We start from the raw sequence: 13617 nt of genomic DNA, 5'->3' as shown, positions 1-13617 counted from the left end.
TTTTCTTTCTCCTTTACTTGGCTTCCTTTAGCCATTCACCACTCCTTCCTTTTGCTCCATTCTGTCTGTTAAAGTGGCTTAAATGGAACCGAAATGTTTTAAACATTTTTATGCTTAATAAATAAAGCACTAAAATCTCTATGTTATGTTAAATTAAATATCTTATATTTCTCTAAGAACAAAAAAGAAAGGAGAAGGAAAACTTTTTACCAGTATGTGGCCTTCAATTTATTTTTGGATAATTAAGAGGAAAAATGCTCTCCCCCAACTCCTACTTACCTTCATTGAAAAGACTATACTTCTGGGGCAACTGGGTAGTTAAGCAGCTGAGCTTTGAGCTGAGCCCTTTGGCTCAGGGCATGATCCTGGGTCTGGGGATTGAGTCCCATGTCAGGCTCCCTGTGAGGAGCCTGCTTCTCCCTCTGCCTGTTTATTTGCCTCTCTCTCTGTGTCTCTCATGAATAAATAAATAAAATCTTAAGAAAAGAAAGAAAGAAAAGAAAAGAAAAGAAAGAAAAGAAAAGAAAAGAAAAAGGAAAAGAAAAGAGAAAAGAAAAGAAAAGAAAAGAAAAAAGAAAAGAAAAGAAAAGAAAAGAAAGGCAAAGAAAAGAAAAGAAAAGAAAAGAAAAGAAAAGAAAAAAAAGAAAAAAGAAGAGAAAAGAAAAGAAAGGAAAGGAAAGGAAAATAAAAGACTGGACTTCTAAGGCTATTTGTGATAGTAATCATAATTCACATTTTTTCACAGATCAATTTTTAAGAAATACATCCTTATATCATAAGTACTTCCATGTTGGTAGCTTTTCATCTATAGTGAGAATATTTACTGTAGGTATCACAGGAAAAATGGCAGTTATAAGCTATCAACATCATAGCCAAATTACCTGGAAAAGGAAATCAACCAGCTTTTCTGTTTATCTCTAAGCTAATAATGAGAATCAATTTACCAAGTACTACCTGCCTACTAGAATTCTGGAGTTACACAGTGAGGTCCTTGTGTGCAATTCTGATATCAGAAAGAAGTCCTCAGAGTAAATATTTAAAATCATCCTATTCAATGAACAAGCAATCTGTATCTTCATATTATGGTTTAATGCTATGAGGCTAATTCATACCATAAGTGATCCAAAGCCTATTTCTATGAGAGTCAACAATCCTTTTCTTATGATAATGCAATAATTTTTCAGACTAATGAGTCATGATGTTTTTCTGAAAATGTCCAATTCAAAATAAATATAGAATCGGTAGTGCTAAAAGATTATAGGTGTGTTTTTTTTTTTTCATTTTGTTTTGATTTTTAATTTTTGGAAGATGTATCATCCTTTTCCTCTAGATTTATTCAAGTTTGAATGAAAAGTTCCTGCTTCAGTTCAGAGCTTTGATCTTCTTGGCTATGATGTCTTCCTTGGCCTAGACTCTAATGAGACTAAGTCTATGCATGCTGTCAATCTTCTACATCAAATGCTGGGAGTGAGGAGAAAGCAACTTTTTATTACAGAACTCTGAGGCCCCTCTTTGGGGAGAAAAAGGAAGAAATGTAGTATAATACTTCTTTCAGTTTTTCTTCTTTCTCGCAGGGGGAGAATATATACTTTGGACATATTCAAAGAACGTTTTACAGTTATAATAATTAAATCAGTAAAGAAATTCCTTTCTCCCTTTTTTTCTTCCTTTAGGGACCTATAAGAAATGTCTACTACAGAAATGAAACTGATTAATCTCAATACTAAGAAATTTTTATTTATAAGCCACGATGAACTTTTTTGTAATATAGGATAAAATAACCAGGAAAATAAGAATGTATCTGCTGGCTTTTCTCTCTCTTTGAATTTCTTCCCCTACAGTTATTTTACAGATTAGAGTTAATCCCCCCAAACAGCGAATATCCAGCAGGATAGGTTACTGATTACATCTTACGATAAGAATACTACTCCCAATTTGGGCTTCAACACTTTGAGAAGAAGTCAGTCAGAATTCTTAGTATAAAGTCTTAACATATGGTTCATTTCCCTGTTCTAGGGCATAATTACTATAGTAAAGGACCTTGAAATGGCCACTCCATTAGTTTTAAGTGGTACTAATTAGGATTTATAATTTAGATTCTATGTAATACACAGAATCAAACACTGACTGTGTGAAGTTTTGGCTCTTCCTATAAGAAAACACCAATTTGAAAATTAAAAATAAGATTAGGTAGTCCTAAAGGGCACAATTTTCATTCTAGAAAGGAAATAAGCAACCTCAAGTTCCTGCCAGTGGGAGGAACAACTGGGTTTAAAGCCCCATTTCACAAATTAAATTCTGGCTGCATTTTTTAACACCAAGACTTTTTTTTTTCCTTCACAGTGCCAAAAGTACATTCCAGAGCCAATGTTCTCAAGTGAAAACATACAGTATTTAGACAAGCAGTAATTCGCTAGTAATGTTTCCACATAATCATTTCATGCACGACTGCTAATCATGCCATGTGAGAGAAACCTCTAAACAAGGGAACATATATATGGCCATAAAATTACATTATCAAACTTATAAAGGAAAAATGGTCAAATAAAACACTGTTCTAAGCTCATTCAGAGTATTAATAAATTCTGTTTTGGACAGCTTTAGGTATTTATGAAAGGGTACAAATCTAGAACATTACCTAGTCTTAGAAATATAAACACTTTTTTTCTCTTATTACTGAAATACATAACTAAGGAAGTGGTTCCCCAAGTAGTGATGTAATATTTAATAGGTCCCCATTCTGTCACTTATCATGACTTCCAAGGACTAAGCTCTTTAAGAATTTTTGAGATTCATTCCAACAGTGCTACCACCAGCCACACTCTCCCTCTTAGTACCTTCACAAGCTACTGACGGGCAGCAAGAGAGAGACCTCTGAACTACACCAGAGCTTCCAAGTGCATTCTCTTGCCTAGAAGCAAGGCACGACATTCAACTCAATTCCATTTTTCTCCTCTTGCTCAAAAGGAATGACAGAGACAGTGGTGACTGAAAGCATTAGTGGGTTTACACAGAGGAAAGCCAAGAAAAATACTTGGTACAGGCACATCATGTCTTCCCTTCTTCAGAAACACAAATGAGCATGGAAGAAGTCAAAATTATATATAATCTTTAGTGGTAAAAAAAGTAGTAATGCTTCACACATGCAGGGTCTGGCAGAGTATGGTACGGAGGCAGCTTATGAAAAGCTTAGCTATCAAATTAATTCCAGTTGGCTGGGATATAAACCCTGTCATATATATTGAGAACTAGATGAAACATAACTAACTGTAATGATAAAGAGCGATGAAAGTGCTGCTGGAAAAATAATCACTAAGCTTCAGGTTTGTTTAATGATTTTGTCAATATGTGGAAAAGAGGAATTCCATGGAACCAGAAGAAATCTCAGGGGGATTCTGCAAACATTAGGAAGAAATTATGCGGAGGGTTTGCAATGCTAGTACTTTAAAAAGGGAAGGGTGGATTTTCTTTTATAATAATAAGCTCAAAAAATGCTAACCTAAATTTCAAAGCTTAAAATGATTTTTCCTTCATGAGTTGTAGGCTGAGAGCACTCTACTAAAGATTCACTGTAATCCATGGTAGAGAAGAAATCATTTCTCTTTCTTCCTAATATTTAAGGTACTTGATGGAAACGCACAGGTATTAAGAGAAATGAGCTAAAAAAAAAAAAACTGTAAACATGTCCATTGTTTTCCTTTTATAAATTGCTCCTGGCATGGTTTCCCTACAACATCAGTTTTTAACTGCTCCTCAAACAAAATATTTAATCAGCGGTCTCACATTGTTTTTACAAAAGCATAACCACTAAAAGAACAAATAAGTGAATTTTAAAAATTAATGAAGCTTCTGAATCAAACTGCTAATCATTTACTCAGTCTACCCAAATAAATACATAGATATGTCCACTCTTCTTCACAAAAGAGTAAGGTTTAACAAATGGCCCAGGTTCCGTTAGAATGGTTTTCCTTCTCCTTTTTGGGGCTTCTACTATATCATCCTGCTCTAAATAAAAGACAAGGAATATATCATATACAGGAAGATATGTGTTTAAGGCCAATTCATAAATGCCATAAAGACTAAACATTTGAAAACATTATACTTACATTATCTCATTGAAAAAAAAGGACCTGCAATATAGTGAAATGCAGTTTTTGCATTGAATGCATTGAAAAAAAAGGACCCGCAAAATATAGTGAAATGCAGTTTTTCAGATGATAATGCCAAGAGAGGATGTTTATAAAGACATTCCTGCAGGTAACATCATTCTTGAAAGTTTTTGTTTTACATCACACCAAGACCCAAAGCTAATATAGGAATCACAGTGTTCTATTTTAGAAAGTCAAGAGCCATCTCTTTCTTGAAAGGGAGACATTTCTTATCTGTGTAGAGAAATTTACCTTTAAATAAATTAAATTACATTTTGGATGTATTTTGAAAATTTACCTTGGGTAAATTTATATAATAAAAGTCCTTACGTTATACAAGTATGACTAAATTAACCAGTTAAATTCATAAAGTTTTCTTCTAACTCAGACCAACTATTTTTAGATAATTATCTTTTAGAAGTAAGACTAAGAGAAGAGAACAGTGATTATGGTTAGACCACCATGAGAAAGCACTTTGAGGTTCTCATCTTGACCTGGCCTGTGATGTCTCTGGGACCCAGAACTGATCAGATTGTCTTTCATCTAAAAATTTTTAAAGAGAAAAATGATTTATTCTAATCCAGCAGAGGAATGATGTTTATGAACTGCTTTTGGAGTGTCCTACTGAAATGCTATTCCTGACTCCAACAGCCCCGTTAGAGACACCATGAAAGAGACCTGGAATTTGAGAAAGAACCTTGTATTTTCAGGGTTGAATGGAAAGTAGAAGGTAAGAGAGAAGGCTCTGGAGTATTTCTGCCTGGGCTCGAATCCCAGCCCCTCCACTTACAATAGTGTGGTCTTAGTCAATCCACTTCAATTCTCTATGCCTCAGTGAGGTTCCTCAGCTATAGGATGGGGAAAATAACAATACCTCCCACATAAAGTTGCAGCGAAGACTGAATTAGATAGTGGATGCTAAGCATTAAAAAACATAGCTGGGTATATTGCTAGTAGGGTTCAGAAATTTTAGTTTTACTATGATTTACTTGAGTTGACAGAGACTTTTACAACATATAAACAGACTGTAAAAGTGAGACTCAGAAGGTACACTTAAGACAATTCTATCCTGCATTAGCCCAACATTCCTGGGATTCAGGATGTTGCATAACTATTACTTCTGCTCGTGTATATAATCGAAAACACAAGAATTCAAGGTGTATGCTCATTACAGTTTCTCCGTACAAACAGGAAACAATATTAATGTTGTAGAAATTCACCGCTTGCATGGCATCAAACTTTGGGTACCAAATTGGATGTGAGCAATGCAGGTGCCATCTCTAGGACTGCCTCTGAAACCTAGCTCGTTAAGGCTCTGGTGATCATTTTCCTGGAGTTTGCTGCAATAATGAGTCTAGACAGCCTGGATCCATTAAAGATCATGCCTGCTGTCTTCATGCATTCCCTCCAGTAATTCAATCATGTTTATTTGGGAGAGACTCTGAGTTTTCTTAGGGACATTCAAATACCCAGTTTCTCGAGGTATGCTAATATTTAAATTAAAGAGGGGATTCCTGATTGCATTAGAAATGCATCCATCTTCCCCTTCTTGTCTTTGCAGAGGGCATGCCACAGGCTTTGTCACAACCAAATGCGAATTTCTCCTAGGATGGAAGTGCAAATTTTATTTTGAAGAGCAACATGCTTCATGCTCTGTAGTTATTCATCATCCACCAAATAAAATAATATCTGAAATATGTGTAGCACACAAATGTTTTTTCCCTCAACTCCCAGGAAAATACACATGTGGATGTATCCCAAGAGTGGGCTTTCTGTAGAAGCGCTAAAGCCAATGACAAAATTCCTCTAACATTTACATCTGTAATGATTTTTCTTCTAGAGAGAAGAGGAAATATGGGGAAATTAGATTTTTGACAGCCTTTGTGATGTTTAGAAAGGTAGAAATATGTTTGCAAACTTCAAACCTGAGCGACTTGTTTTAGCGCCTTTTCTGACAAGGCAACATTAAGCAAATGTCTCAGAGGAGGTTTCTCTGGTGTGTGTGTGTGTCTGGGCTCAAGGAGGAGAGGAGAGGTAGGGTTTCATGTGCTGTCATGGGAAATTAACAGTCTACCTTAAGGTGGTCTACAGACTATCATTTTTAATCAGACACAGGTAGCCCATCCGCTAACATAAGCATTCAAGAGAGCAAAATAAGCCACTTTCTAGTAAGAATCACATCCACTTAAGTAACTGTACCATAAAACATATTTGGAGATTTATCTTCATCATTTATTGCTTTGGGATACCAAAAGTAATCCCGAGAAGGAAGACTATGTACAAATCTGTTTAGGCAGTAATGACCCTGAGGCACACGGGGAGCATAAAACCAGAACCATGTATTGTGTATGGTCACCAAACAACTGGTGATCTATCCTATTATCACGGTTCTGATGGGGAGAACTGTAAGTCATCGCTGTCCATGAAAAGTTTACAGTATTCTCCTGGACATTTATAAGAACTCTCCACAGGGGCACCTAGGTGGTTCAGTGGTTGAGCGTCTGCTTTTGGCTCAGATCGTGGGCCCGGGGTCCTGGGATCGAGTCCCTACGTGGAGCCTGCTTCTCCCTCTGCCTGTGTCTCTGCCTCTGTGTCTCAAGAATAAATAAAATATTTTTTTCTAAAAAAAGTTTACAGTATTAATTTACTCACCTAACATTTATGGAGAACCTAGTGTATGCTAGACATCAGCAAAGTTCTGGCTATGCAAATCCAATAAAAAAATGATCACTAACATCTTATGAGGAAGAAACATGAGAATCGAGAATACCCCTTGTTAAATCAGCAAGGGTACAGAGGAAAGGGGTAAGAGAAAGGGTACAGAGAAGGGGTAAGAGACATGTCTGACAGGTATCCCAAAAAAGATGCTGCTGAGGGATGAGTAGAAAGTCACCAGGTAAAGGAAAAGGAGAGGCCACCAGGTAGAGAGAAAACATAGCCAAAGGAAGACAGGTGGGACAGAGAATTAAGGTTTGCACAACTTCAAAGAGCTTACGATGGCAAAAAGAGACTATAGGAAGTATGTAAGAAAATGAAGGAAATGAGTTTTAAAAGACAGTTCTCCTATCCTGTTTTTCTCACCCACTTACTGACCAGAAAGAATCTGAGGGCCTAGATGTGAGAAGAGCCACAAAATGAAGGTGACCTGGACCCCCTCATCACCTTATAGTACATCCCATGAAGAACCTTGGGCAGGCTCTCTTCATGCCTGGGTTCCAATCCAACATTGTGCAGAATGCAAGGATTTAGAGTCAGAAGCCACAGGTGTATGTCCTGCCTCCAATACCATGTTGTCTCGAAGAAGGAACTGAATGTTTGAGCCTTCAAACTATTTCTCAGGGTTGTGATGCTGACGGAATAAGACAATGTACTTGGAAGTTGCTATTTTAATGTTAGCTAGTTAATGCTATTATATAATTGATGTAACTCAAGTAAATGCATAATCATAGTAATAAAGTTATTATTTATGTTCTAGTAGATCATGGCTTTGCATGCTGGCCTCTCCCTTTAGACCTTTATAATTATAAAATAAATATGGTGTCATTCCAATAAATTCAGAAAATACAGGAAAGGATAACAAAGAAGATAATCCCACATTTATTTCTATGTAAATGCATACTTATAAACAAAGATATATATGTATATACTTTGATCAAAATGTGGTCATGCTATACTTCTGTTTTGCAACCAGTTCTTTACTCTTTAACATATCTTTCTAAGCTTTTTTTTTTTAAATATTATTTATTCATGAGAGATGGGGGGGGGTGCAGAGACACAGGCAGAGGGAGAAGCAGGCTCCCTGCAGGGAGCCCGAGATGGGACTCATTTCTGGGACTCTAGTATCATGCCCTGGGTGGAAGGCAGGTGCTACACCGCAGAGCCACCCAGGGATCCCTGTGTCCTTCTATGTTAATAAAAATACACCGACTATACAATTTGCAGTGGCTAGACAATATTGTATGCACAGAACATAATTTATGCAACCAATATCCCCTAGACAGACAGCCCAATAGATGAATATAGATCTTAGCTAAACATTCCCTGTGATCTGTTCTCTTCAGGTTTTTAATCCTTCTCTTCACCCCATTCTCTCACCCACATACCTCTGTTATCCTTTTGCTTTGTTTCTTCGCCAACACTTGTATTTGATCTTGAGGATTTTCCGACAGTCCTCAATTCTGCATCATCTGACTCAATATCATGCTAAGTTTCACTTTGTTGTACAATTGTTCAGTGACTTAACCTATAAACTCTCATCTTCACTACAAAGGCCATTAGCACATCTGGCTCACACCTTTCATCCAGGAATCCCATACTTGTCCTTCACAAATACTGTCTCCTCACACCCATCTCCAACTTCCAAGTAAATACCTTGAGTTTGAATATAATCCAATTTGTTTCTCATCCCTAATCTTCTACCTTCTTGAAAGTCATCACTATTAATTGTGGATGTTTTCTCCTAATAGGGACATTATTTTCCTATTATAAGATTTTCACTGAGGGTATATTTTTAAATTTTTATTTATATTTATATTACATATATTATATTATTTATATTTATATATATTTATTTTTATTTAGAGCATGAGTGGAGGGAGGAACAGAGGGGGAGCAGACTCCCTGCTGAGCTCCATGTAGGGCTTGATTTCTTGGCCCCAAGATCATAACCTGAGCTGGAATCAAGAGTCAGTTGCCAGGGGGACCCCTGGGTGGCTCAGCAGTTTAGAGCCTGCCTTTGGCCCAGGGCGCAATCCTGGAGTCCCGGGATCGAGTCCCGCGTTGGACTCCCAGCATGGAGTCTGCTTCTCCCTCTGCCTGTGTCTCTGCCTCTCTCTGCCTCTCTGTCATAAATAAATAAGTAAGTAAGTAAATAAATAAATCTTAAAAAAATAAAAAATTTTTAAAAATAGAGTCAGTTGCCTAACCAACTGAGTCATTCTGGTGCCCCAAGCATTTGACATTCTTATCGACAGTGCACAGGGTCCACCTTCTCCACATCCTCACCATTGCTTGTTATTTTCTTTTTTTTTTTGGCCATCCTAACAGGTGTGAGGTGTTGTTTCATTGTGGCTTTCATTTACCTCTCCCTGTCCCATTTACCTATCCCTGATGCTGTTTTTTTTTTTTTCTTTAATGTAATTTTTAAAAGATTCTAGTATAGCGACCATGCAGTGTTATATTAGTTTCAGGTGTACAAAATATATATATATTATTTATTTGGGGGTGGGTAGTAGAGGGAGAGGGACAAGTCCCCTGACATGGGACTTGATCTTAAAATCCCGGTATCTCAACCTGAGCTGAAATCAAGAGTCCAACCAACATTCAACCGACTGAGCCACCCAGGTGCCCCTCTTTTCATGTGAGACATAATTACGAAGTAGAACTGATGAGAAGAGTGACTCTGGATGTGTAAGGGCAGGGGGAATAAAGGCTTCCTAGGTGGACTCCTGAACTTCTGTGGTCTGGATCACTGGAGAGCTGGTGGCATCATCTCTCAGGACAGGGCACAGAGGAGGTGAAGAGGCAGATGCAGAGCAGGACACCAGGATGTAGGTATGTGCAGAGGAGTAGACGCTGAGAATGGAAGATTTAGGCAATGAGACTATTAGTTCAGTTTTAAAACTGACCCTGTGTCCTGGACCTTTTGAGAGAATTCCAGTTTGGAGATAATATAAAGTAATAGCTGAAACTACTGAATGGGTAAAGATAATGGCGGAGTAAGCAGAAAACAGTTCTGACAAGGACTTGTATTGAGGGAGGAGGCGGAGAGAACCGAACCTTAACAGGCCTGAGAATGAATGGTCTCAAGGAAAACGAGAGGCCAGAGATGGTGATGACAGAGAAGGGAGGGGAAAGTCCAAATATAAAAGCATGATCAGCTGCCTAGAGGGCTGACGGAACTCGATAACCTAAGATGAAAAATACCCTTCATATATGACAATTAGATCAGAGTTGACTGGTCAGTAGGATACCGAGTGAAGGGGAGGTGAGGGAAATGAAGAGCAAGAATATACCTCAGCAGATTAGTAGGAAGGAAAAGAGGAATTGAAGTGGTAGGTAGGGACGGAGGGGTGGAGGGCAAATATGCAAGTTTAAGAAAAGGGATTTTATAAAGGGCAGAGACTGAGCATATCTGTGGGTCCCAGGGAAAGAATCAACAGATCAGAAAAGACTGAAGATCCAGAAGAGACCAGATTGAACAAAAAAGAACAAGATCGCAGAGGGGATGGAGTGGAATAGGACTGATTAGAGGAGGAACAGCCTCTGAAAACAAGAAGAACACACAGAGAGATGTGCTTCTCCAACAAATGAGTTTCTGAAGGTACATGAGGGAAATTGAGGAAATTTAATACTGGTGGAAAAATGGGATATTTTTGGTCATGGATTTTTTTTCTTTTTTCTCAAATTGCCACAATATCTAATTAGGAACAAAAACTCCATAAAGACAAGGACAATGTGTGGCACATGGTAAGCACCTGAATATTTGTTTAAAAAAATGAATAAATGGACGAAAAATAATTAACAGAAAAACATGGCCAAATTGAAGAATTTTTCCTCAAAATTCAGGGTTTTTTTTTTTAAGTCGGAGTTGCATCTTGAAAAATCAACGTCAATCAAAAGCATGTAAAAAAAAGAAAATGTAAAGAAGTAAGGCAGAAGGACTTCCAACTTTCAGTGAAAGATGTTGGTTCTCTTTACCCTTCAGGGAAATCCTCATTTCAATTTTCTTGAAAGCTTCAAAATAAGAAAAAATTGGAGATTCACTCAGTTGCATTTCGGAGCACTGATGCACCTTTATCAAACCTGCTCAGGATTTGTAATTTCATTTCAAAGAACGGATATAGTGGTCTCTTTTTATACAACTTTCTTTGCTTTTCTTATTTCCACTCCTATATATATTTTTAAGATTTTATTTATTTATTCATGAGAGACACACAGAGAGAGGCAGAGACACAGGCAGAGGGAGGAGCAGGCTCCCCGCTGGGTGCCCAGTGTGGGACTTGATCCCAGGACCCCAGCATCACGACCTGCGCCAGAGGCAGACACTCAACCACTGAGCCACCCAAGTGCGCCTCCACTTCTATACTTAAAATTTTCTTTCACCATATTGCACATAGATTTTTGCAAAAAGCGAAAGTAAAATATGCAAACAACATATTGATGGCTTTGCTGGTGCTAACACCCTGCTGGTCTGTGGCTGGTATGGCACTGCTGCCAACAGGGGGTTGCAGTAACCACCAGAAAAGGCTGCAGTTATAGGAAAACCCAGAACACAAAGTGGCTATGACACATGTGACCACAGAGAATATAAATATTCCATAACCATGGCCGACATGAAGGCAGTGAATGAATATAATTTAACAACAGATCGAAGATAGTATAAAGAGTTAAAAATACAAATGTTTTAATTTGCAAGGATTAAAATGCAAGATTCTAAAGACTTACTGAAAGAATTATGCCCATCAAGTTTATCTTGTGCTTTTAAAACTGGCCCACCCACTTACCTATAATACATCTGCTCATTTACTCAAAACATTTTTACTCCCTTCTTATTATGGATCAGAACCACATGATTTACAACCAATACCTACTAACTAAAATTGCTAGTGCCTCTAATCTAGCCCATGACTACTCACTGCTTCCTGTGATACTCCCACATCCCATTGGTTCTTGGTTAATCCTTCATATCACACTTCTCCCTTCCTACTGGCTGAATTTGTTATTTCCAAACACTAGCCTACATATTAATGTTGGCCTAAGAAGGTTGATTTAAGTGGCCAGTTATCATTCTTTGAAAAGGATGGTTCTTAATTTCAGGGTACTATCTTTTTTCTTTGGGGTGGGGGGGGGGTGGGTAGACTCCACACCCAGCATGTAGCCCAGCTTGGGGCTTTAGCTCATGACCCTGAGATCAAGACCTGAGCTGCGATCAAAAGTTGGATGTTTAACCAACTGAGCCATCCAGATGCCCCAGGGTAGTTTTACTTTTCCTGGTGTTCTAATTCATTCTCTTTAACAAAACTGGCAACCTATGATAGTTGTCAATTATTTTTTCATTGATTTGAAAATCTCAAAGTCTAAGAAATACCAAGTTAATTAATTTTAGCTGCCCCAGCTTTTACTTCCAAGGCTGTAGGACAGTCTATATTCATCATCTAGATAATCTGACTCTGGGCACCCTGGCTCACTGCCTGGCTGGACCACAGAAGAGCCCCCCAGGATCTCTTACTTGCCTGAGAGGTTCCTTGGTCCCCCAAGATAGGAAATCAAAAGAGTTCTTAAAAAGTTGTTTTGAAGAAATTTAAATTATAAGCAGTATTTAAGATCCTAATGAGTTTTCATTTATTCTAAAATAATGATTGAATACTGTGTTCTTACAACAGCAGATTTCAGTGGTATATTGATACAAGGGATAATACATAAGAACCAACTAAAAAAAAAAAAAAAAAAAAAAGAACCAACTAGTGGTTGTTACTACTCATGTAGGTGACTAGCACAGACATAATGTTTCCCAAAAGCCACCAGACACCAAAGAGGACATATTGTATGATTCCATTTATATGAAGTTCAAGCATAGGCAAAACCAATCTATGAACAATGACAGAAATTCTACTGATGGTACTTTCTCACCTATTCATGATGTGGTGGCTCACAGGATTAGGCTTTGGAGAGTGCACCTTGATTTTAAAAATAGTAACCACAAAATAATTACAGTTCTTCCACAACTGCAAAAACTACTTGAGGACACTGAAAACTCCAGTACCTATTCCACTGCAAAACAGAAAGATCCAGCACTTCCAAGTTCAAAACCATCCGTCTTGCCAAAAACTGAAATTAAGGTCATTAAAAACCAGAACTTCTCTTCTGATATTTGCACTTGTATTCCTTGTATCTGGCTGTTCTTGCTTCTTTCACTTGAATCAAAGACCTTTTCTTTCTCATTTATGAAATAACAAAGTTTCAAGATAATATTGTTGCTTAGTAGTTTGAGGTTTCTTTTTGTTTGTTTTTAACTACAAAAAGAAGAAAAAAGGGATTTTTTCCCCATGAAATGGAAAATATTTCACGTGTGATACTGTATATTTTAAAAACCATAGTAGGGGAGCACGTGGGTGGTTCAGTGGTTGAGCATCTGCCTTTGGCTCAGGGCGTGATCCCAGGGTCCTGGGATCGATACCGCATTGGGCTCTCCCTGCAGGGAGCCTGCTTCTCCCTTTGCCTATGTCTCTGCTTCTCTCTCTGCATCTCTCATGAATAAATTAAATCCTTTTAAAAATTAAATAAATAAATAAATAACCATAGTAGGCAATATTAATGAGTAAATGTTCAAATGACAATTAATAAAAAGTAAAAAAAAGATAAAAATGACCACGAAGATCCCTTGGTGTGTATACAGAAGCCTTTCAAACAAAGTAAACAAGAAAGAAAAGAAAGAAAAGAAAAAAAAAAAACAAAGAAAAGAAAAAAC

The 13617-nt window shown here is 37.5% G+C and overlaps 1 protein-coding gene across 2 annotated transcripts in view; it reads right to left on the bottom strand.

The window, feature by feature from the left end:
• EXOC4 (exocyst complex component 4) overlaps positions 1–13617 on the bottom strand; it is a 755174-nt gene that overhangs the window by 398742 nt on the left and 342815 nt on the right. The gene's annotated exons all lie outside the window — the stretch shown is intronic.

Source organism: Vulpes lagopus, chromosome 13, assembly GCF_018345385.1.
Source record: "Vulpes lagopus strain Blue_001 chromosome 13, ASM1834538v1, whole genome shotgun sequence".
Taxonomy (NCBI): Eukaryota; Metazoa; Chordata; class Mammalia; order Carnivora; family Canidae; genus Vulpes; species Vulpes lagopus.
This window is presented reverse-complemented; position numbering and strand designations above follow the sequence as displayed.